Here is a 23590-nt window from a genome sequence, read left to right as displayed (position 1 = left end):
TACTGGCTGCTTTATTTTTACACTGCAATTTAGATTTCAGTTTGAACACACCCCACCCAAATCTAACTCTCTGCACATATTATATCTACCCCCCACCCGAACCCCCTGCAGTGCACATGGTTTTGCCCAACTGTTAACAATTTTGCTGCTGTGATCAACTCTCAATTAGGCCCATTGTAAAGATGTGCACGGATCACCATGTTTTGGTTTTGGCAAAACCATCTACAAGTGTTTTGGTTTGGATATGGTTTTTGGTTTGGTTACAAATCGTTAAAAAAATGTATAATTTAATTATTGATAAAAAAAACAATAGAAATCGATACAAACAGCTAAAATCATTTTGCAATCCAAAACCCAAATTTTAAAATCCAAATTCTGAACCACGGGAAGATCCGAACCAGGACTGAGTTCGGATCGAATCTCCTCGGGAGATCTGGACCGGGTTTTGGTTTAGTTTGGATACACAAAATTAGGGTGGTTTCAGATCTCTGGAGAACCGAACCGCACATCTCTAGTATGTAGACCCCTAAGTGTCATTTTACAGCCTGTTTATCTCTCTCCAAGTTATAAATCTCCACCTAAAATCTCATATCTGACAATTTTCTGTTCTGTAAAATTGACTCTTGCATCTTCCTTAGTTATATAAATAAGAAATATCTCTCCTTCCAGCCCTAGGCGTGCTCATTCCTTAGCAGCAGCAATCTTGTTGTGCAAATGCATGCATGGTCCATTTTTCTAGGCACACAGCCTGCCAAAGCCTAAAGTTACATTGCTATTTGCAAGCCTGCTGTTTTGCGGGTCCACTTCATAAATGATCCCAGTGTCCAAATTAGCACAGGAATATGTAGAGTACTCATTTCACTGTGACAATAATGTTGGTTATTTGTCCCTGACAATGTCAGAAGTCTTCAGAACATTAGGTTTTAAAATCCATTTATTATTTATTGCTCTCCCCAGAACAAAGCAGAATAGTGGTGTCTCCCATTGTATGAGCTGAATATTTCGGCGTGATAATAATGTAACATTTAGTGACAAAACATTTTCTATATAAAAACGGTTACCTCGGAAACGTAATATTTGCACTGTGAAAAAATACGGTGGCAAGCCTTGATGAATTGCATTAAAAGGAAAGAGTTTCAGCATTATGTGAATTTGTCATATTAGATTAAATGCGTTGTCTATTTAGTTATGAAGAATTAGTGTGCCAGGGTTAAAATGTTTTTGTGTTATTGTTAGCCGTTTTACATCAGTTGTTACATATACACAATGAATGACAACTGAAAAAGGGTGATTAGAGCTGATGAGGTCTCCAATATCTGTCCCAATGACAAACTGATAGATTGGCAGGCAAATGGCAGGAAGGAAAGCGTTCTTTTTAAACTTAATTAAACATAATAATCTATTATTTATCATGAAATGTATTACAAACTGTCTTTTGTTTTATCATTCTGTGACAGTGGCAGATAGATTTTTTAAGTTAAGAATTTAATAGGCAAAGTTAATGTTTTCCCCACCCCGCTCCACACTCCAAGGCTGTGTCCCCAACTATGGCCCTCATTCCGAGTTGTTCGCTCGGTATTTTTCATCGCATCGCAGTGAAAATCCGCTTAGTACGCATGCGACTGCGCCAAGTAACTTTACTATGAAGAAAGTAATTTTACTCACGGCTTTTTCATCGCTCCGGCGATCGTAATGTGATTGACAGGAAATGGGTGTTACTGGGCGGAAACACGGCGTTTCAGGGGCGTGTGGCTGAAAACGCTACCGTTTCCGGAAAAAACGCAGGAGTGGCCGGGGAAACGGTGGGAGTGCCTGGGCGAACGCTGGGTGTGTTTGTGACGTCAACCAGGAACGACAAGCACTGAAATGATCGCACAGGCAGAGTAAGTCTGAAGCTACTCTGAAACTGCTAAGTAGTTAGTAATCGCAATATTGCGAATACATCGGTCGCAATTTTAAGAAGCTAAGATTCACTCCCAGTAGGCGGCGGCTTAGCGTGTGTAACTCTGCTAAATTCGCCTTGCGACCGATCAACTCGGAATGAGGGCCCATTTTCTGTACAAGAAAAGTAAAATTACTGTAGGAGAAGAAAATATAGTAAAGTAATAGAACAAGGATGTGTTGAGAGGGAAGTGCACTCTGCATTGCATCTCCTTCTGTCCGCAGATGCTGGATCCCTCCGGTATGCCGTATTTTGGGGGCTGAGGTGCATCACAAACGCAGTCTATGACCCTGACTGAAATGCACTACTATGCGTCTTTTCTCTTACATCCTCCATCATATTGGAACCAGATGAGCAGCTGCAGCAACATGGAATAAAATGAAGCTGTAAGTAACAGAAACAAGTCCTTTAATCATACAACGGTAAAATGTACAGTGCAGAGGCAAGTAGGAGCTTTATTAAACTAATGTGCTCAGAAAACTATGCTGCATGGTAGTTTGCCATGGAGATGCAGTTAATGTGGAAAAAGGAGTGGAAGGTTCCCAGTGAGCCTGGGGAGCGCCCCAACCCAGATGATGTAGATAAAGCTAAGGGGAATAGGCTTATCTGTAGAAAAGAACATGTATTCCATTAACCATGAGAAAACATGTGCACGTGATATGTGTGTGGTTTTGCAGGCGTCTTATGAAATCAAAAGTTTAATGAGGACAATCAACCTGAGTGTATGAAAGAATATGAATGATAAAATTATGTATATCTCATTCAAGTAGACAGTGAGGAGGTTGTACCAGCGATGCTGCAAAATCATACAATAGGTTATTATTTCCTAGTTGTAGTTTTGTAGTTTTATACTACAATACTTTCAACAGAGATTTTAAAGGCCAAGCTGTATAGTTTCAAGAGAGCATAACAGTTGAGACCAATGCTGAGAATTTTGCCTTGCTAAGGACTGGCATAAAACCTAAAATCCATAGTACAAGTGCTTCAAGTGTCACAAGGTAGCGCATAAGGCCTCAGACTGCAGATTGTGTAAACCAAGTGATTGCGTGATAAAAGGAATACATCAGGGTTAACTGTAGTTGACAGTCAATATAAAGATTGCTGGTACAAAAGTTGTTTCAAGCTGTTAAATTCATGTGATCATGTAAATGAAGATTAAGTGTGCAACAATTGTCACAGACATAGAAGATGTACTATTTGTGCAAGACCTGGGAATCAATCTGATTGCCATCAGTGTACTGTAGAAGAAGGGATACAAGTTTCAATTTGCATCGGGCAACTCATTATGTACAACAGAAGAGGACGTTATAGCAATGGCAACCAGGTGCCAACACGTCTACATCTGGACACTGAGAAGTGTTGTGCAATTACTCCAACCAGTCAATGGAGCTGTGGCACAAGAGATTGTGTCACCTACTGAAGGGTGTGACAATCTACAGAATCTTCTAGATGCAGGCCTGATGTCAGGGGTGTACCAGGGGGACATTTGTACTGGGACCCAAGATTCCAAGGAGTCCCTGAGGTACTGTATCTTTGGAGTCTAGTTCAGATATCCCTCTTGCCTGTGCTTCTGTTGTATTCAGTAGGGCACAGCCACAAGCAGAAAGATGAGTATGGCGCAATATAATATTTTTTTGTGCCAGTGAAGTGTGTGTGACATCATAACATTGTGCCACTGGATCAGAGAAAAGCTGAGCCACCTGCAATGCAGAGCAGCAGCCTCAGCAAGAAGCAGGAAGTGTGGGCTAACCTGGGGCGGAGAGACACGGATTGGGGAAGATGGAGATGAAGTGTCATGGGGAGGATGGAGCTAAAGACGTGTGGAGATGTGCTGGAGAGGCACAGGATGATAGGGCTGAGAGACACTTGGGGATAAATTTGAAAGACATGAGGAGGTGAGGGTAAGAGACGGGGGGGAGAAGGCTAAATATACAGGAATGGTGCTGGAAAGACATGGCACAGATGGTGCTGGAGCGACACAGGAGGCTGGAGAGACTAGGGTTGAGGCTGGAGTAACACAGGTAGACCTCCCATACACACAGCGCGGTACACTGATATATCTGCAAATATATCAGTCATCATAGGGCTGAAGCGATGTACTGTATATGTGAATGACATCATTCACAGACATATCAGGGGTAATACACAAGCAAACGAGCCCACAATATATCTGCCATTCAGTTGAATGGCTTATATATCGGCCAGTGTATACTCAGCATAAGAAGCCATTCAGAATCATTCTTATATTATCAACATTTTGGTCAAGACATTTCATTATATAAAACTGATAAAATAATTTTTTTTAAATCACTATTTAATAAAAAGTCACATTTACATCAAAATAAGTGCCCTTAATGTTAAAGTTCAATCAGTGCTTTTGATTGTACTAGCTTGTAAGAATTTTCATGACCAATAGGCAAAAATGCTAATACTTTGTAAAGATCTCAGATGCGCTCAGCCTTCAATCCTTGCTGTACCAATTTGTACAATGCAAGAATGGATACAAACTACAAATACGTATTCAGCTCCAAATAATTGATGATCTCAGTGGAAAGGTGAAACCGTTAACTTTCACAAAAAAGGTCATTCCAGTGATACATTATTATTTTATTCATCATGTTATGATGTTAATTTATTTCCTGAACCACTGAGATTCTTTTTAAATCATTTATTTTGATGAAATCATGGATCTGTGTTTGCGGAACATAGAATAAGGTACGGCAAGAGTTTTATTCAGTGATTATCAAGGAAAGTCTGGCCTCGGTGACAGTGTAATTGGTAAAATACACTGCTCAATTCAATTCAATAATGAGAAATGCTCTGTGAAGTTATATGGCTGCAGAAAAATACATTTTGTTAGTAATATAGGGGGTAAATCCAAGTTGATCGCAGCAGGATTTTTGTTAGCAATTGGGCAAAACCATGTGCACTGCAGGGGAGGCAGATATAAAATGTGCAGAGAGAGTTATATATGGGTGGGGTGTGTTCAATCTGCAATCTAATTTGCAGTGTAAAAATAAAGCAGCCAGTATTTACCCTGCACAGAAATAAAATAACCCACCCAAATCTAACTCTTTCTGCACATGTTATATCTGCCTACCCTGCAGTGCACATGGTTTTGCCCAATTGCTATCAAAAATCTTGCTGCGATCAACTTGGAATTACCCCCATAGTCGGTTATCTATGCATCAAAACACAGTTCATCCTCCCAACCTTGGGGCATATTATGATTGACAAAGGAGACTGATAGTGCAAGTAGCGAGTGGATAGATTTTAAAAATTTTCTTTGCCAAAATAGAATATGTATATGTGAGAGGGCAGCGGGACGCGGGGACGGGGGAAGTCGCTGGCCCCCGTTCCCCCCGGTCAGCGGCGGCGTTGCGGCGGGTCCTCAGTGCGGAGGGGCTTGCATCCGGTGGGATTCAAGCCCCTCCAATCGCGGGCGAGGATGGCGCCGGGCGGGAGCCAATCAGGGCTCGCGCCCGGTCAGCCAATCAGAGCATGCCGCGACGAGCCAATCAGGGCTCGCCGCGTCATAGCGCCGCCCCCTCCCAGCGTCTTATAACAGACGCGGCGGAGCGGGAGCGGCCAGTCGGCGCCGGGGACGGAGCAGAGAAGAGCTCCAGAAGAGGAAGAAGGAACAGAAGAAAGAAGACGGCGGTGGTCCAGGAGAAGAGGCGGCGGCAGCGGCGACGGCAGCGACGGCCAGGAGGCAGAAGACAGAAGAGGTCCCAGCGCGGAGAGCCTGTCGACGGCCGGGAAGAAGGCGTCGGGACGACTGCGGAAGAGGAGCCCACCGGAAGTCCCGGAGGAGAGTGTCGCGGTGTGTGGGAGGCAAAAGAGCTAACGAAGCTCCCCACCGCGGCCTCTCCCTACGGCCCGGTAAGCGGCCTCGTGCCGAGTCTCCAGCCTCCTCCTAGACCACCGGGTGATCGGGCGCTAGGCCCGTGGGCATAGTCAGGCCCTCTCGGCCTGTGGCCAGTTAGTCGGGCCCTTCCGGCCCGTGGGCAATAAGGTCGGCGCGTCTGGGCCTGTGAGGCCGCGTGCAGTCGGGGCTCCACCCGGCCCGCGGCCTGTAAGGCCAGACCCGGCCATTCTAAACTGGGGTGCTGGGCGTTAGGCTCGCACTCTCATCAGCCACCCAGTCAGGCGGGCATTAGGCCCGGGGCATAACGGGCCGTAGGCCTGCGGGCCACAGGAGCACCCAGTAAACTACGGGGGTAGAGGATCAAAGGTGACCCAGGGTATTACGTTCGGGTCATCCCACGGTACCCACTAAGGAGGGAAAGGCCATCGGGGTGTTCTCAAGCCGGGCGGGGCCCTGCCTTTTTGTGCACCTCCGCGAGCGAGCTGTGCGGCCGCTCGGGTGGGGTACATTGTAGGCTGGGCACGGAGGGTCGGCTGACCCTCACGCCTTGCGTACACTCCCAGGGTGGGGAAGAGCCGTGGAGAGTTGGTCACCACTAGGGCGAGGTGGCAGAACCTGCGCCGGACCGGATGGTAAGGTACCCTCCATTTATATTATACTCGCATTACTCTTGTGTTTGCTTGACCTGTTGTTAGTGATTAGGTGAAGTAGCCGTCCCAGTAAATTGTTGCAGTTCATAATAGTTAGGCTCAGTTTGTTGTTAGCCGTTGTTTAGTTGTAGGGAGGCTGCTGTCATTCTTTTCCCCAGGAGCGGAGTGGCGTATCAAGCAAGTTGACAAGAGTACCAGCGTGAGTATTATTTGTGAGTGTGTGTCCTTGTCCGTGTTGAGCACCGGTCGCGGGATCCCGCTAGGCCTAGCGGGCTCGCTCCCACCTCGGTGCGCAAGTGCCAAATGGGTGACGATTGGGTAGCTGAGGCCCACGGGCCGATGATGACATTCACCTAATCGGTGAACGTCGCTGCCACCCCCGGTGTGCCCCTGATCCCCAGGCCAAGAGGGAAGTGGGCCCGCAGTGAGAGTATTTCTTGTTCCCTTTAGCCGGCAAGTTCTGGGCGGAGGTCCTGAAGACACGTCCTCTGAAATCAACGCTGCGCGGGAGGAGCGTGTGTCCGGACGGAGGTAAGCAGTGATTCACTTACACGGCCGCTGGCTTCATACACTTCAGTATACTTACATTTGGCGTAGTCGGCAGGATCCTTAGAGAAGATGGATCGAGAAGTGGACAAGCCGGAGGACGACGGTAACGAGTCCCCCGAGGAGGTGAAGGACGGGACCAGCAATCCGCCTCGGGACAGGATACCCATCGGGGCGGCCCTCAACCACCTTGACAAGTTCGACGGGCAGAATATGCCCTTGACGGAGTGGATCGAGCAGTTGGAAACCACGATCGACCTCTACCAGATTCCGAGGCGGGTACAGGTGAATTTGGCGTTGAAAGTCCTGACTGGCGACGCCCGGAAGACCGTGAGAGTACGCCCCGAGCGGCTTCGTAAGAGCCTGGCTGACGTCTTCACCATCCTGAGGGGCGTGTATGGGGAGAAGGCCACCACCACCACGCTGAAGAAGCGTGTGTTCGCGCGGGTGCAGAGGGAAGATGAGACGATTTCTCAGTTCGCGAACGCGACCCAGGAGTACATGGGTGAGATCCAGACGAGGGAAGATGAGGAGCTGATGACAGGGGACCCGGATTCCACCTTGAGAGGTATTTTGATTGGTGGACTGAGGAGCAGGTCCCTGCGGAACTACCTCCAGGATAAAGTCGATGGGGATGGCGAACTCACCTTCTTCGAAGTGTTAGAGATGGCGCTGAAGAAAGAAGAGAACGCGGAGCTCAGTTCCAGCGCCGTGTCTACACCACCCACTCAACCGATAGATAGGGTCCGGGCGCCAGAAGTTAGTCCCTTGGAGGGATGCATCAAGGAGCTGACCACCACGCTCCTTCTCGTCCAGGACGAAGTGTCCCAGTTAAGGCAGAGGGTGGAACGAGCCGAAAGCCGCGACGCCGACCCAGAAAGGAGGGGTTGGGACAACGAGGATCGGGCCAAAGAAAAGAACCCTCGGAGGAAAAAGGAGACGGAGACCGCTGGACGTCGGGGAGGGGAGGTGCGCCCGAGTGGACCCCGCGAGTTGGTGTGTTGGGAATGTGAGGAGCCTGGACATTTCGCTCGGGATTGCCCGGAGCGCCGCTCCGGACGGGAGGGGCGTAGGAGACCTTTAAACTAAGGTCCCTCGCGGTAACGGGACAAACCGCGGGGGAAGGCGGCGCCCAAGTAGACGTCGTCAACTCATCGGACTTGTTCGGTGAGTGTCCCACGGTAGTGGCGAGGTTAGGAGGGAGGGATCAACGTTGCCTTTTGGATACCGGATCACAAGTGTCCACCATGTCCGAGAAGCGGTTTAGGGAAGATTATGCCCATCTCACGACCACCAGTGTCGGGAATTGGGTAACCCTAGTGGCCGCAAACAACCTTCCCATTCCCATGACAGGGGTCGTGTGGATTGAGGTGGAGGTGTATGGGCAGTCCCTTGGAAAGAAGGGGTTCGTAGTGGTGAGTGGCGAGGAGTTTCATCATGGGCCGGTGATTCTGGGGATGAACATCCTACGGAGTCTCGATCGAGTACTTGTACACGATAAGGGCCCCCAGTACTGGAAGTATCTGGGTGTGCAGAAGCCGGTGCAGCAAGCTTTCCAGAGGGTCGTCCAGCGGAACGAGGAGACCGCCTCCATGGAAGCCTGGCGCCCCCTCGGCCTGATAAAGACACGACATAACCAAAGGGTGAGGATCCCAGCGAGACAGGAGGTGGTCCTGGAAGTACCCGTCCGTGCGCAGCAGCGGCTGGAAGGAAGGGAAGTTGTGATAGAACCTTGTTGGTTCAGACAAGTGGAGGCCGGGTTGCTGCTGGCCAGAACCGTAGCGGTTGTACGGAATGGCACCGTACCCCTGCGGGTGTGCAACCTGGGAAACTCACCAATCAAGATCCCGGGCAGGTCGGTGCTGGCCCATCTAGAGGCTATCCCCGAGGGTGGCATTGAACCCGGCCCTAGGGTTACCTTGAAGCCGGACGCATGCGAGCCTTGGACGTTGGCCGTCGCCCTTGAGGAAAAACAGGAACCCTCCGCGGAGTGGAACGGGGACGTGATCCTGAACCAGATGGATGTATCACTGGAGGGCCTTGGTACAGCAGAGGTGGACCGGGTGAAGCAAATGTTGTGGGCACGACAGAAGTCGTTCTCCCGCAGCGAGGAGGATTTTGGTCACACGACCGAAATAGAGCACGAGATCAACACCGGTGACAGTCTGCTTGCTCGGGAGCGCTATCGGCAGATTCCCCCGAAGCTGTACCAGGAGGTCAAGACCATGATCCAACAAATGTTAGCCAACGGCGTCATCAGGGAAAGTAAGAGCCCATGGGCTGCCCCCATCGTGTTGGTAAAGAAGAAAGACGGGACCATCCGATTCTGCGTGGACTACCGGAGGTTGAACAGCTGCACCGTCCGGGACGCTTACCCGTTACCCCGCATTGAAGAGTCGCTGGCGGCTTTAGGGAAGTCGCGCTTCTTCTCCACGTTAGATCTGGCCAGTGGGTACTGGCAGGTGCCCGTCGCGGAGAAGGATCAGGCGAAGACGGCATTCGTTACGCCCATGGGGCTTTTTGATTTCTGTCGAATGCCCTTCGGGCTCTCCAATGCACCGGCCACGTTCCAGCGCTTAATGGAGCGCTGTCTCGGGGACTTGAACTTCGAGGCAATCCTCATCTATTTGGACGACATCATAGTGTTCGCCCCCACCCTGGAGGAACACTTGCATAGGTTGGAACAAGTACTCCAGCGATTGGAACAATACGGCCTCAAATTGAAACCACGGAAGTGCCACCTCTTGAAGTCCAGCTTGGAATACCTGGGCCATGTAGTCTCAGAGGAAGGGGTGCGGCCCGCCCCCGATAAGATTGCCGCAGTCCAGGAATGGAGGACCCCGGGCAATGTGACGGAGTTGAGGGCATTTCTGGGACTGGTAGGCTACTATCGGCGGTTCATTCGAGACTTTGCCAAGATTGCAGGCCCCCTGCATGGACTGTTGCGAGGTGTTGCCACAGATGTGCGGAATCGGGCAGTGGCGTGGGACCAAGCACAGGAGGTTGCCTTCACGGGGCTTAAACAAGCCCTCACCCAGGCCCCCGTGCTGGCCTATGCTGACTTTGACAAGCCATTTATATTGTACACCGACGGGAGCCACCAAGGCCTGGGGGCTGTACTCTCCCAGCTGCAGGAGGGCCAGGAGCGAGTTATCGCATATGGGAGTCGGAGTCTCCGAGAGTCGGAGCGGAACCCTGACAACTACAGCTCGTTCAAGCTGGAGTTGTTGGCAGTCGTCTGGGCGGTCACCGAGAAGTTTGCAGAGTACCTGACCGCCACCGACTTCGAAGTGGTCACAGATAACAACCCCCTGTCGCACCTGCATACGGCTAAGTTGGGCGCCCTGGAGCAGCGTTGGGTAGCACGCTTGGCCAAATTCTCCTTTAAGATCCGGTACCGGCCGGGTAAGGCGAATACCAATGCAGACGCCCTGTCCCGCTACCCGGTAGGGCTACCTACGGGGCCCACGGACGAAGAGAGAGAGGGTCAGGAGATCCCTGACCTTACCAGGATGACCCCCAGCCCGACCGGGCCCAGGGCAACACGCGGGATCCTACTACAGAAGGCCTTGCCGGATTGGGCTGTGGCACAAGGGCAAGACCAGGAGGTGCGGTGTGTGCGAGGGTGGAAGGAGCGGGACCACTGGCCGTCCGCCGCGGAGAGGCTGCAGCTTAGCCCGTGGGGCAAGAGGCTGGTACGTCAGTGGGAACAATTGGCCGTACGAGGAGGGGTATTGTGCCGCCAGGCTTATCTCGAGCATGAGCTCCGGAGGGTGTGGCAGGTTGTCCTCCCCAGAGAGTTGGCCCGTGGTCTGGTGACAGATGCCCACGAAGAGGGCGCCCATTTTGGCACAGAGAAGACCCTGCAATGGGTCCGCCGGCAGTACTTCGTCCCGGGTTTACAGACCCTGGTGGAGAACGTGTGTCAGACATGTAGGAGGTGTGCTGTTACCAAAAGTGGCGAACAACGGGCACCAGTGCAGACCATTCGGACCAGCAGACCCCTGGAACTCCTCATGGTGGACTATGTCTTGGTAGGGGAGTCGGTGCGTGGGTACCAGTATGCCATCGTGATGACCGACCATTTCACCAAATTTACAGTGGTTGTCCCTACCATGGACCAGACTGCCGACACGGCGGCTAAGGCCATTGTGGAGCACTTTATCCGAAGGTACGGCTGCCCGGAGCGCCTCCATTCGGATCAAGGTGCATGCTTCCAAGGTCGGGTGATGGAGCGGCTGTGTCGCACCTATGGCATGAATAAATCAAGGACCACCCCGTACCACCCCCAGGGGAATGGAGCCTGCGAGCGATTCAACCGGACGTTGCTACAAATGCTGCGGGTCTTGGAGGCTGACAAGAAGCGGCGCTGGCCCGACTTTGTTCCGGAGTTGGTGTGGGTATACAACAACAGAGTACACCGGACCACGGGGTTCTCGCCTTATTTCCTGCTGTTCGGCCGACCAGAGAAGGACCTACAGGACCTCGATCTGTCCCTACCGGCGGAGGAGGAAGAGTGGACGCACAGTGGTTGGATTGAGGAGCAGAGACGCCGACTGACGTTCGCCCGGGAGATGGCAGCGGGGAACATCGGGTCCAACCTGCACCCTAGCCCCGGGAGGTCGTTAGGAGGACCATTCGCGGAGGGACAAAGAGTGTTAGTCCGAGAGAAACGTCCTGGAAACAAATTGAGCGAACGATGGGAGGTGATGCCATACATCGTGCAGCGGCGAGTGTCTCCTGACAACCCCGTTTACGAAGTAAAGGCGGAAGACGGGAGTGGGCGTGCCCGCACTTTACATAGGAACATGCTGCGTCCCTGCCTATTTGAGGACCTGCTCCCCATGGAGACAGTCCCAGGGGCTACTCCGGGAACGGAGGAGCATGATTGGTGGATTCCGCCGCCTGAAGGGGCCTCGGACCCTCCGCCATCGGGGGAGTCAGCCGCGAGTGGTGAACTGGTGACTTCTGTGCCAGAGGTTCCCGTCCCCACCTCAGCAACCCTACCCAGGCGTTCAACTCGAACTACCCTTGGGGTGCCGTCCCCCCGTTTCGCGGACCCAAACTTCGAGTGGGCTGCAGCTCGCATCTTTGTAGGGTCTACAAAGGAAACAGGGGGGGGAAATGTGAGAGGGCAGCGGGACGCGGGGACGGGGGAAGTCGCTGGCCCCCGTTCCCCCCGGTCAGCGGCGGCGTTGCGGCGGGTCCTCAGTGCGGAGGGGCTTGCATCCGGTGGGATTCAAGCCCCTCCAATCGCGGGCGAGGATGGCGCCGGGCGGGAGCCAATCAGGGCTCGCGCCCGGTCAGCCAATCAGAGCATGCCGCGACGAGCCAATCAGGGCTCGCCGCGTCATAGCGCCGCCCCCTCCCAGCGTCTTATAACAGACGCGGCGGAGCGGGAGCGGCCAGTCGGCGCCGGGGACGGAGCAGAGAAGAGCTCCAGAAGAGGAAGAAGGAACAGAAGAAAGAAGACGGCGGTGGTCCAGGAGAAGAGGCGGCGGCAGCGGCGACGGCAGCGACGGCCAGGAGGCAGAAGACAGAAGAGGTCCCAGCGCGGAGAGCCTGTCGACGGCCGGGAAGAAGGCGTCGGGACGACTGCGGAAGAGGAGCCCACCGGAAGTCCCGGAGGAGAGTGTCGCGGTGTGTGGGAGGCAAAAGAGCTAACGAAGCTCCCCACCGCGGCCTCTCCCTACGGCCCGGTAAGCGGCCTCGTGCCGAGTCTCCAGCCTCCTCCTAGACCACCGGGTGATCGGGCGCTAGGCCCGTGGGCATAGTCAGGCCCTCTCGGCCTGTGGCCAGTTAGTCGGGCCCTTCCGGCCCGTGGGCAATAAGGTCGGCGCGTCTGGGCCTGTGAGGCCGCGTGCAGTCGGGGCTCCACCCGGCCCGCGGCCTGTAAGGCCAGACCCGGCCATTCTAAACTGGGGTGCTGGGCGTTAGGCTCGCACTCTCATCAGCCACCCAGTCAGGCGGGCATTAGGCCCGGGGCATAACGGGCCGTAGGCCTGCGGGCCACAGGAGCACCCAGTAAACTACGGGGGTAGAGGATCAAAGGTGACCCAGGGTATTACGTTCGGGTCATCCCACGGTACCCACTAAGGAGGCCATCGGGGTGTTCTCAAGCCGGGCGGGGCCCTGCCTTTTTGTGCACCTCCGCGAGCGAGCTGTGCGGCCGCTCGGGTGGGGTACATTGTAGGCTGGGCACGGAGGGTCGGCTGACCCTCACGCCTTGCGTACACTCCCAGGGCGGGGAAGAGCCGTGGAGAGTTGGTCACCACTAGGGCGAGGTGGCAGAACCTGCGCCGGACCGGATGGTAAGGTACCCTCCATTTATATTATACTCGCATTACTCTTGTGTTTGCTTGACCTGTTGTTAGTGATTAGGTGAAGTAGCCGTCCCAGTAAATTGTTGCAGTTCATAATAGTTAGGCTCAGTTTGTTGTTAGCCGTTGTTTAGTTGTAGGGAGGCTGCTGTCATTCTTTTCCCCAGGAGCGGAGTGGCGTATCAAGCAAGTTGACAAGAGTACCAGCGTGAGTATTATTTGTGAGTGTGTGTCCTTGTCCGTGTTGAGCACCGGTCGCGGGATCCCGCTAGGCCTAGCGGGCTCGCTCCCACCTCGGTGCGCAAGTGCCAAATGGGTGACGATTGGGTAGCTGAGGCCCACGGGCCGATGATGACATTCACCTAATCGGTGAACGTCGCAGCCACCCCCGGTGTGCCCCTGATCCCCAGGCCAAGAGGGAAGTGGGCCCGCAGTGAGAGTATTTCTTGTTCCCTTTAGCCGGCAAGTTCTGGGCGGAGGTCCTGAAGACACGTCCTCTGAAATCAACGCTGCGCGGGAGGAGCGTGTGTCCGGACGGAGGTAAGCAGTGATTCACTTACACGGCCGCTGGCTTCATACACTTCAGTATACTTACATATAAAGTAACGTATTAAAGAAGAAAATTAAGAAAAATCACAAAGCATGGCTAACACTCTAAGTCTATGGTCTGCCACACAATACAGCGAATGCACAAAGTTTTGTCAATGTCAGTCCAGTGCTTAAAGTGGTCCTGGAGAGGTGGTGGAACTCAGTTCCCCACCACCTAAATCAACCTTCTATTTTGTTGGGCTAAGGCCAGTGCTAGGGTGTTCAGTGCCCCCCATTAAACTATAAATTTGTGTCCTACCTACCATACTTCCTCAAAGGAACAATGTGCACTGAAGGTGCATGGCTCCCAAAAAAATGTGGGGATTCACAAGGAACAGGCAATGTCAAACAATAGTACCCCCCAATTCAAATGAAGCCACACAGTAGCACAAGCATATTCTAATTATACTACACGTAGTGCCCCAAATCCATATTTCACCACATAGTAGTGACCTTTATGTTACGTCACACAGTATTGCCACATATTCATGTTACATCCCACAGTAACGTAGAAACATAGAATCTGAGTGCAGACAAGAACCACTTGGCCCATCTAGTCTGCACCTTATTGTTATCATTTAGGTAGTCTTAACCCTTTTTGAACCTTAGTTCTTTTTAAGGATATTCATATGCCGATACCAAGCATGTTTAAATTGCTCTACTGTCTAATTCTCTACCACGTCTTCTGGGAGGCTACTCTACTTATCTACTACCCTTTCTGTGAAGTAATTTTTTCTTAAATTTCCTCTATCATGCCCCTAATTCATGTTACACTACACAATAGTATCCCCTGCCACTATAGCGCAGCTTGTACACATAAGGCCACCTCACACAGCACTCCCCATCATGGAGCTCTCCCCCTGACACTGCTTATCCCTTACACAGCTCTCCCCCTAACACTACTTATCTGTAACACAGCTCTCCCTGTGGGGTGGTCTTCAGTATGCCGAATGTCAGGACCCCGGCGCACAGTATACCGGCGCTGGGATCCCGACACACGGCATACCGACAGCTATTCTCTCTCATGGGGGTCCACGACCCCCCCGGAGGGAGAATAAATAGCGTGGCGCGCTTAGCGCGCCTCCATGCCCGCAAGGGGCTCCTTTGCGCTCACCACACTGTCGGTATGCCGGCGGTCGGGCTCCCGGCGCCGGTATGCTGGTCGCCGGGAGCCCGGCCGCCGGCATACCATACTACACCCCTCCCTGTGACACTGTTTATTCCTCGCACAGCTCTCCCCGACGCTGTTTATCCCTCACACAGCTCTCTCCCTGACACCAATTATCCCTCACACAGCTCTCCCCTGTCACCAATTATCCCACACACAGCTCTCCCTGACACTGTGTATCCCATACACAGCTTTCCCCCTGACACCGCTTATCCCTTACACAGTTCTCCTCCCTGACACCACTTATCCCTTACATAGCTCACCCTTGACATCACTTAACCCTTAAACAGTTATCCTCCCTGACACCGCTTATGCCTTACACATCTCTCCCCCTTACACCGCTTATTCCTTACACAGCTCTCCACCTGACACTGCTTATCTCTTACACAGCTCTCCCCCTGACACTACCTATTCGTAACACAGCTCACTCCCTGATACTGCATATTGCTAACACAGCTCTCCCCCTAACACTACTTTTCCGTAACACAGCTCTCCCCCTGACACCGCTTATCCCTCACACAGCTCTCCCCCTGACACCGCTTATGCCTTACAAAGCTCTCTTCCTGACAGCACTTAATCCTCACACAGATCTCCCCTGACACCGCTTAGCCCTCACACAGCTCTCCACTGACACCGCTTATCCCTTACAAAACTCTCCCTTGACACCGCTTATCCCTTACACAGTTCTCCCCTTGACACCGCTTATTCCTTTCACAGCTCTCCCCTGACACAGCTTATCCCTCACACAGCTCACCCCTGACCCTGCTTATCCCTCACACAGCTCTCTCCTGACACTGCTTATCCCTCACACAGCTCACGCTCTGACACTGCTTATCCCTCACACAACTCTCCCCTTGACACCATTTATCCCTTACACAGCTCTCCCCCTAACACTGCATATCTCTTACACAGCTCTCCCTGACACCACCTATCCCTCACACAGCTCTATTCCCAGACACCGCTTATCCCTTACACAGCTCTCCCCCTGACACTACCTATCCATAACACAGCTCACTCCTTGACACCGCTTATCCCTCACACAGATCTCCCCCTGACAACGCTTATCTCTCACACAGCTCTCCGCCTGACACTGCTTATCCCTTACACAGCTCTTCCCCTAAAACTACTAATCTGTAAATCTGTAACACAGCTCTCCCCTTGACACGGCTTATCCCTCGCACAGTTCTCCCCCTGACAACGCTTTTCCCTCACACAGCTCTCCGTCTGAAACAACTTTTTTTTATGATCTGTAGCGATTTTTGACTCTACAGACTTCCATTAAAAGTATAGGAAAAGGGACGTGTTCATACCCCCCTTACCCATGGCCATGCCCACTTTTATAATTTATACCGATTTTTATGTTTCAAATGTTAGAAGGTATTCTTACCCCTGAAGGGTTACCTCTTCTGTCTTTGTACATATTACTTTTTATATGATCAGTTTCCTTATAATAATTACAGTGTAAAAGTGAATATTTCTATTTCCCTAGTGAAGGGTTAAAACATGCTTTATGAACTCTTATGTGTTTGCAATGGATGCTGCTGCCCTGTGTTAGATGCCTTTGTCTCTCATACAGATACCAGGCTTGTGTGGGTCTGGCATCCAAGGTCAGCTCTCTACTAGATGAAACCTGCTTTTTCTACTTCTGTGTGTTACTAAAAGATCCTTTGTTAAGTTTCGTCTGATGCAACATATATAACATCTGCCTGGCAACTGCTATATCCAATTATGTTATGTCAAGTATTAACCACCCCTACGTACCCCACCCAGGCACCTACCCCTAAGCCAATGAGCCCTTTTACACTTGTCAGTTCCACCCATATGCATTGTCTTATATACTCTTGTTAACTTTATAATAAACAGTGTGAATTTTAACTGCTTGTCTGTGCATGTACCTTGTGGTTAAAAGTTTACACTCCAGACGTCTGTAAGGCCATCACATCGAGGGTTAAAAAAAATAAGGTCAAATCCTTTCAGCTGGGGGTTATGTCCGGGATTCAGTGATCGTCCCCGAATAATAAAGATAGAAGATTTATTGTCTGTCTTTGCTATGCGGGATTGCGGTCATACACTGAAGCTGAATCCGTGTCAGTGTTCCGGGAACACGTGACAAGGTAATATTTAAGTCCGGGACTTAATATTACGAAGTTTTTAAAACAGGTATCAGGGATACCATAGAATCTTTAATGTCTGGGACTTAAAGATACGTCTGAGAAGGGACCAGGGGTCCGAGCGCACTTCTCCAAAGACGTTAGTATCTGGGATACTTAAAATAGACCTGGGAGTCTATACGTAACGTAGAGAATACCCCGATTTGATCGCCTATATATTTTTGTATGTTTGTAGTGAGATAAGTTCTTATATTTGGTCCAGACGGCTGGTAAGTTTTCGTCTGCCAGATATCTTTACTCAAACACTTTTCTTGCTTCCTGTCTAAAACGCTGTATTTTTTCTGACATCTTGTACGAAGGTAAGCGTACCCGTCAAAAGATTTCATGTTCTCATTATACAGATAATATTGTGATATTGTCAATGACTAATTAACTGGTGTTAGCTAATGCATGCATAGAAAGTTTTTGTAAATTGCATTTTTTTTGTTGTGAAATTTCATAGAAAGTCTTTTTGTTGTGAAATTGCATAGAAGGTTTTTTTTGTAAACTGCATTTTTGTTGTGATATTGCATAGACAGTTGTTGTGGGTTGTTGTGGAAATTGCGTAGAAAGCTGGTGTAGATTGCATTTTTACTATGGGAGGGACCTATGTATAAGTAGAGTGTCGTATATTTTAGATAATTTTCTTTTAAAAGTTGTACTGTTGATTTATATTACTGTCTGACAATGGGCTCTAGTCAGAGTAAAAAAACTGCATATCCCCCGCCCCTCCCTGGTGAGACATGCAGGATGTATGTTGCCCGTAACTCTACCTCAGAGTATTATTTAGTTAACCCATGGGTGGATAATTTAGCGGGATGGACAGAGAAAGCAGGACGGGACCCATTCCTACGGGAAGGCAGTAATTACCTTTTCTATATGGAGATTTAAGAAAAAATGTCAGTTTCCAATAGCACAGAAGCGAAGCTGCAGAGGAATTGTAAGTCTTTGAAATCCCTCTCGCCCCCCCCCCTTTTGCATTCCAATGTATCCTGCGCTCAGAGACACAAATCTCTTGGCAGCAGTAACCCTTTCACACTAAATGGGATCGCTTCCAACTTCACTGCTGGAGGGTGCGTCCACTAGCTCTATCCCTAACGCACCAATAACCCAGAGTTTAGATAATAGTAAAACACTGTCCCAAGCCCACCATTACCCTCGATGGCTGTATATCTTATTTACGCAAAACTTGCAAAGGACGCAGCTATACACATATGAAGGAAGTTTTTTTTTTGCCTGTGTTTTTTTGCCTGTCGCTGTAGCTTGTAAAAAGAAACCTGCGCCCACTCATAACTATCAGAGCTCCAGACGCTTTGACAGACAGAACCAACCCCGCAGTCAGGGAACATTCCAAAGACCCCGCGCACTGACGGGGCCCGGAGGAGGGTATCCCAGCCTTTATTCAACTCTCCCGTCATAGTGAGATTCACCTCTGCTGCCACTTATTATAAATGGAAGTAAAATTTCCTTTTTAGTGGACAGCGGTGCAGCAGCCAGTGTTTTGTGTTCTGACTTATGCAATACCCCCTCTCACCAGAAAAGATAGAAGGTCTCCGCCCCATGATACAGCAATTCTTACAACAGGGTATCTCAGACATATTGTATCACCATACTGTACTCCTGTGAACCCTGTTGCCAAAGCTGATGGTAGTTTGGGATTTGTACAGGATCTCAGAGCGATCAATCAGTTAATTGTCCCAATTGCACCAATTGTTCCAGATGTAAACTCACTCATTTCTGCAATCCCTACAGATGCTGCGTTCTTCTCTTACAGATTTTCTGAGTGTTGAAGAATGCCTTTTTTTCAGCATACCTGTAGATTCACAGACACAATTACTTTTGCCTTTTCTTTTGAGGGTAAACAACTTACCTGGTGCAGATTATTGACGCACCTGTTGTCTCCAGGCCACATTGAGGCCCTGGCAACCTCACCATGGTTCAGTCCTGCTACAGTATGCAGATGATCTGCTGCTCTGTAGTAAAACTGAGGAGGCCTGCCGAGAGGATGGTGTTTCATTACTAAACTGGCTTTGTGAATGTGGACACAAGGTGTCCAAAATAAAAATGCAATGGTGTAAAAAGCATGTTGATTACTTAGGTTTTGTGCTCACTCAGGGAGAGAGAAAAGTCAGTCCACAATGCATACAGTCTGTATTGGGCCTGGTCACCCCAACTACCCAGAAGGAACTACTGTCCTTCCTGGGTATGGTAAATTACTGCAGACAGTGGATATCTGATTGCTCTTATTGTGATAACATTTTGAGACAAGCCACACTGAAGGACAAACCTAAAACTGTACAATGGTCACAAGAAATGTTAACTGCATATGAAAGTTTAAAATGTATGTTGATGAAAAGTCCGGCACTTGGCCTCCCCAGTTATGTACTACCTTTCCATCTATATGCAAGGGACAATTGTAAAACCATGGCGGGGGTGCTCACACAGTTTCATGGAGGGAAGTTGCGCCCCGTGGCATTTTTTTTCCAAAGTCATGCCAGTGTCTGTGCAAGGTATGCCTGCCTGCCTCAGGGCTTTGGCAGCCTGTGCAATGGTTGCAGAAATGGCCACTACCCTCACTTTAGGCCACATCACAGTACTCCACACCACACATGATGTCCTGGCAATACTTAAAGGCTTACACACAGCACATGTCAGCACAACGCCTTAGTGGATATGAAGTACTCCTTTTGAGTAACCCTACCCTTACCATTAAGTGCACTGCTGGTTCTTCTGGCCCTGCACCCATTCTCAATGCCCTTTTAGGCTTGAAAGGTCCCGAGGATGAACCACCCGACCTACATGACTGTGCTGCTTCCATTGAAGCTGAAACTTCTCCCAGACTTGACATGTCTCCCGTTCCCATACCAGGCACAGACATTGTTTTTGTTGACGACTCCTGTAGTAGGCCCAATGACAATACATACCAGGCTGGCTATGCCATTGTCACCCTCCCTGATACTGTGTTGGAAACCCTACCAATACCTTATCAGTCCGCGCAAGCTGCAGAACTCATTGCACTCACTAGAGCATGTCCCTCCCTTGACAACGTCCATCTGCTCACTCAACTTCAAGCTGCTGCGACTAATACTGATCTCTCCGACTGGACTTACCCAATTCTGCAGAAAAAATCCTAAATCAGGATTAATCTGCAAAGAGGGGAAACCCTGTATACCCCAGTCCAGTGCCCCTTTGCTCGTTGCCCAGTGCCGTGGTGTTGGTCACCGTGGTGAAGCCACAACACTCCTCCTACTAACCAGTGATTTTTATGTTACTAATGCCAAATCACTTGTGGACCAGTATGTTAGCAGATGCATCACTTGCCTCAGGAACAACCCTAATAAAGCTAAACACCAGCATCTTGAATACCCCACAGAAAACTCTAGGTTACTCCCCATTTAAAATACTAATGGGCAGGCCTTTTCCCACACCTTGGGCTAAGAAACCATTAGTAATACAGGAGGGAGATCTAGAACTTATCAGAGAAGAGTATGTCAGGTCCCTGATAACAAAACTGAATGAAATTGAACATGAGGTTGTTTGTAAAAACCCTTTTGAATCCACAGGAACCTACACACCCCTTTAAAGTCGGAGACAGAGTCGTGGTGAAGGTGCTCCCCAGGAACAAGAGCCCAGGAGACTTCACCTATGGTCCAGAGACAGAGGTCGTAGCAGTTACCCGAACAGCAGTCCTGACAGAGGAAAGTCCTACCTGGATCCATGCATCCCGAGTAAAAAAGGTTCCTAGACCAGACCTAGAGAGGGAAGCAAGTGATTCCAGTGAGGTACGAACCGGGGCAGACAGCCCTGACCTCCCACCTAGCGAAGAAAGAAGAACAGAAGAAGATGAGGAACCTGTCCCCTATCTTTATCCTGGGGACTACCTTGATAGCCCTACTGGCCCTCACTCACCACACAATATGTGAGGTTGATATTACACAGACTAATGGGATCCCCACCTTGTGGTACAATTCCTCCAATACACACGTAGCCACATATATCCTTGACTATTTTATGTTCCCCAAAATTGCTGATGACAAATATTATATACAACAAAGGAGGAAATCAGGAATGTCTGAGACAGTATATATTTGTGTTACTGACGAATGGTACTATGACAATAGATATTATGGATCTAATTGTAATTCCTGGGAAGCTGTGGGGTGGAATACAGGAGTAGATTGGAAATATGGCCCATCGTTTGCAAAGAATAGATGGAGCAAATATGGAGTACCCCTACTTTCTAGACTATCCATTCATAAGATGGATGAAGGCCCAAATTCATACAGGTTTAGACTAAACATAATGAACCCTAGCAGAAGCGACAATGAGACTTATGTACTTGGTATATGGTGGCAAGCAGGGTATTATAGTGCAAGGCAAATGTTTTATTTATGGGATATGTATAAAAACCCAAAATACCAGCCTAAAATTGCTCCCCAAAACAAACCTTTAAAGCCCCATATTGCCACTTTTAAAGATATGGTGGCTATTACTAACCCTACCTTTGAAGACACCCTAGCTATTGAAACTGGTTTCTCTGACATTAATTTTTGGTTGGAATGGATGAAGTATAGTGCTAACAAACACAATAAAAGCAACTGTTATGTCTGTGGCAAATCTAGGCCCCACCTAGGTACAGTGCCCCTTAATATACCCCTAGAACAAGAAAATTGTTTTTTTTCAGCCTTTTTAATGACACCAAAACAAATGACAGTCAGTGCGAAATGTGGAAAAGGGAATATCCCATATTGTCAAAAAATCCCAACCCAGGAAGCACCATAACCATATATCCTGGAAACTACACTTGTTATACATCTAACACCACAACAGGGAGAAATTTAAAAACCTTCCCACCAGGGTATTGTGCAAATAAAAGAACAACTGTTTTAGTCAACCAAACTAGATCATTAGGCGACATTTATTACATATGTGGGAAACTGTAAATAAAAACGTAGCCTGGATTAATTATATATATTATAATCAACAAAGATTTGTTAATGATACCAAAGATGCTCTTAAAGGTATAGCTGAACAGCTAGAAGCCACTTCCCAAATGACATTCCAAAATAGAATGGCCCTTGACATGATCCTAGCAGAAAAAGGCGGTACATGTGTTTACATTAGTAAGGTGGAAGGCTGTTGTACATATATTCCTGACAACACTGGTCCCAATGGTAAGGTTACTTTAGCCATAAACAAGTTAGAAACCTTATCCATAGAACTTAAGAAAAATTCAGGTATTGATAACCCATGGAGCCAATATTTTGGATGGTTTGAAAATTGGAAACTGGCTCTTGTGCAAATAAGCATATTCATACTTGTAACTTTAATTCTTGTAGGCATTATAGTTTATTGTGTAATTCCCTGTGGAAAGAAACTTACCTCCAAAGGCATTGATAAGGCCCTGATGTATTATGACATAACCACCAGTCCTGTCACCTCCTCTGATAGTAAGGGACCCGACGATTATGTCCAATATCTCAAGAACTGGAGAAACAAGAAAGGAGCCTCACTCAAGAATCATGTCATATAATAATCATGATTCTAAGAGGGGATTGAAGGGTTACCTCTTCTGTCTTTGTACATATTACTTTTTATATGATCAGTTTCCTTATAATAATTACAGTGTAAAAGTGAATATTTCTATTTCCCTAGTGAAGGGTTAAAACATGCTTTATGAACTCTTATGTGTTTGCAATGGATGCTGCTGCCCTGTGTTAGATGCCTTTGTCTCTCATACAGATACCAGGCTTGTGTGGGTCTGGCATCCAAGGTCAGCTCTCTACTAGATGAAACCTGCTTTTTCTACTTCTGTGTGTTACTAAAAGATCCTTTGTTAAGTTTCGTCTGATGCAACATATATAACATCTGCCTGGCAACTGCTATATCCAATTATGTTATGTCAAGTATTAACCACCCCTACGTACCCCACCCAGGCACCTACCCCTAAGCCAATGAGCCCTTTTACACTTGTCAGTTCCACCCATATGCATTGTCTTATATACTCTTGTTAACTTTATAATAAACAGTGTGAATTTTAACTGCTTGTCTGTGCATGTACCTTGTGGTTAAAAGTTTACACTCCAGACGTCTGTAAGGCCATCACATCGAGGGTTAAAAAAAATAAGGTCAAATCCTTTCAACCCCTTACACAGCTCTCTCCCAGACACTACTTCTCAGTAACACAGATCTCCCCCTGACACCGCTTATCCCTTACACAGTTCTCCCCCTGACACCGCTTATCTCTTACACAGCTCTCTCCCTGACAGCACTTATCCCTTACACAGATATCCCCTGACACTGCTTATCCCTCACACAGCTCTCCCAGACACCACTTATACCTCACACAGCTCTCCAC

The 23590-nt window shown here is 49.2% G+C and overlaps 1 long non-coding RNA gene across 1 annotated transcript; it reads left to right on the top strand.

The window, feature by feature from the left end:
* The first annotated feature begins 13551 nt into the window (after positions 1-13551).
* LOC134944835 (uncharacterized) lies at positions 13552-23273 on the top strand. The gene is made up of 2 exons (XR_010181964.1): positions 13552-13866; positions 20796-23273. It is a non-coding gene; the product is annotated as an uncharacterized LOC134944835 (long non-coding RNA).
* The last annotated feature ends 317 nt before the right edge of the window (positions 23274-23590 follow it).

This window comes from Pseudophryne corroboree, chromosome 7 (genome assembly GCF_028390025.1).
Source record: "Pseudophryne corroboree isolate aPseCor3 chromosome 7, aPseCor3.hap2, whole genome shotgun sequence".
NCBI lineage: Eukaryota > Metazoa > Chordata > Amphibia > Anura > Myobatrachidae > Pseudophryne > Pseudophryne corroboree.
The sequence above is the reverse complement of the archived record's forward strand: the minus strand, read 5'-3'. Positions and strand labels throughout refer to the sequence as shown.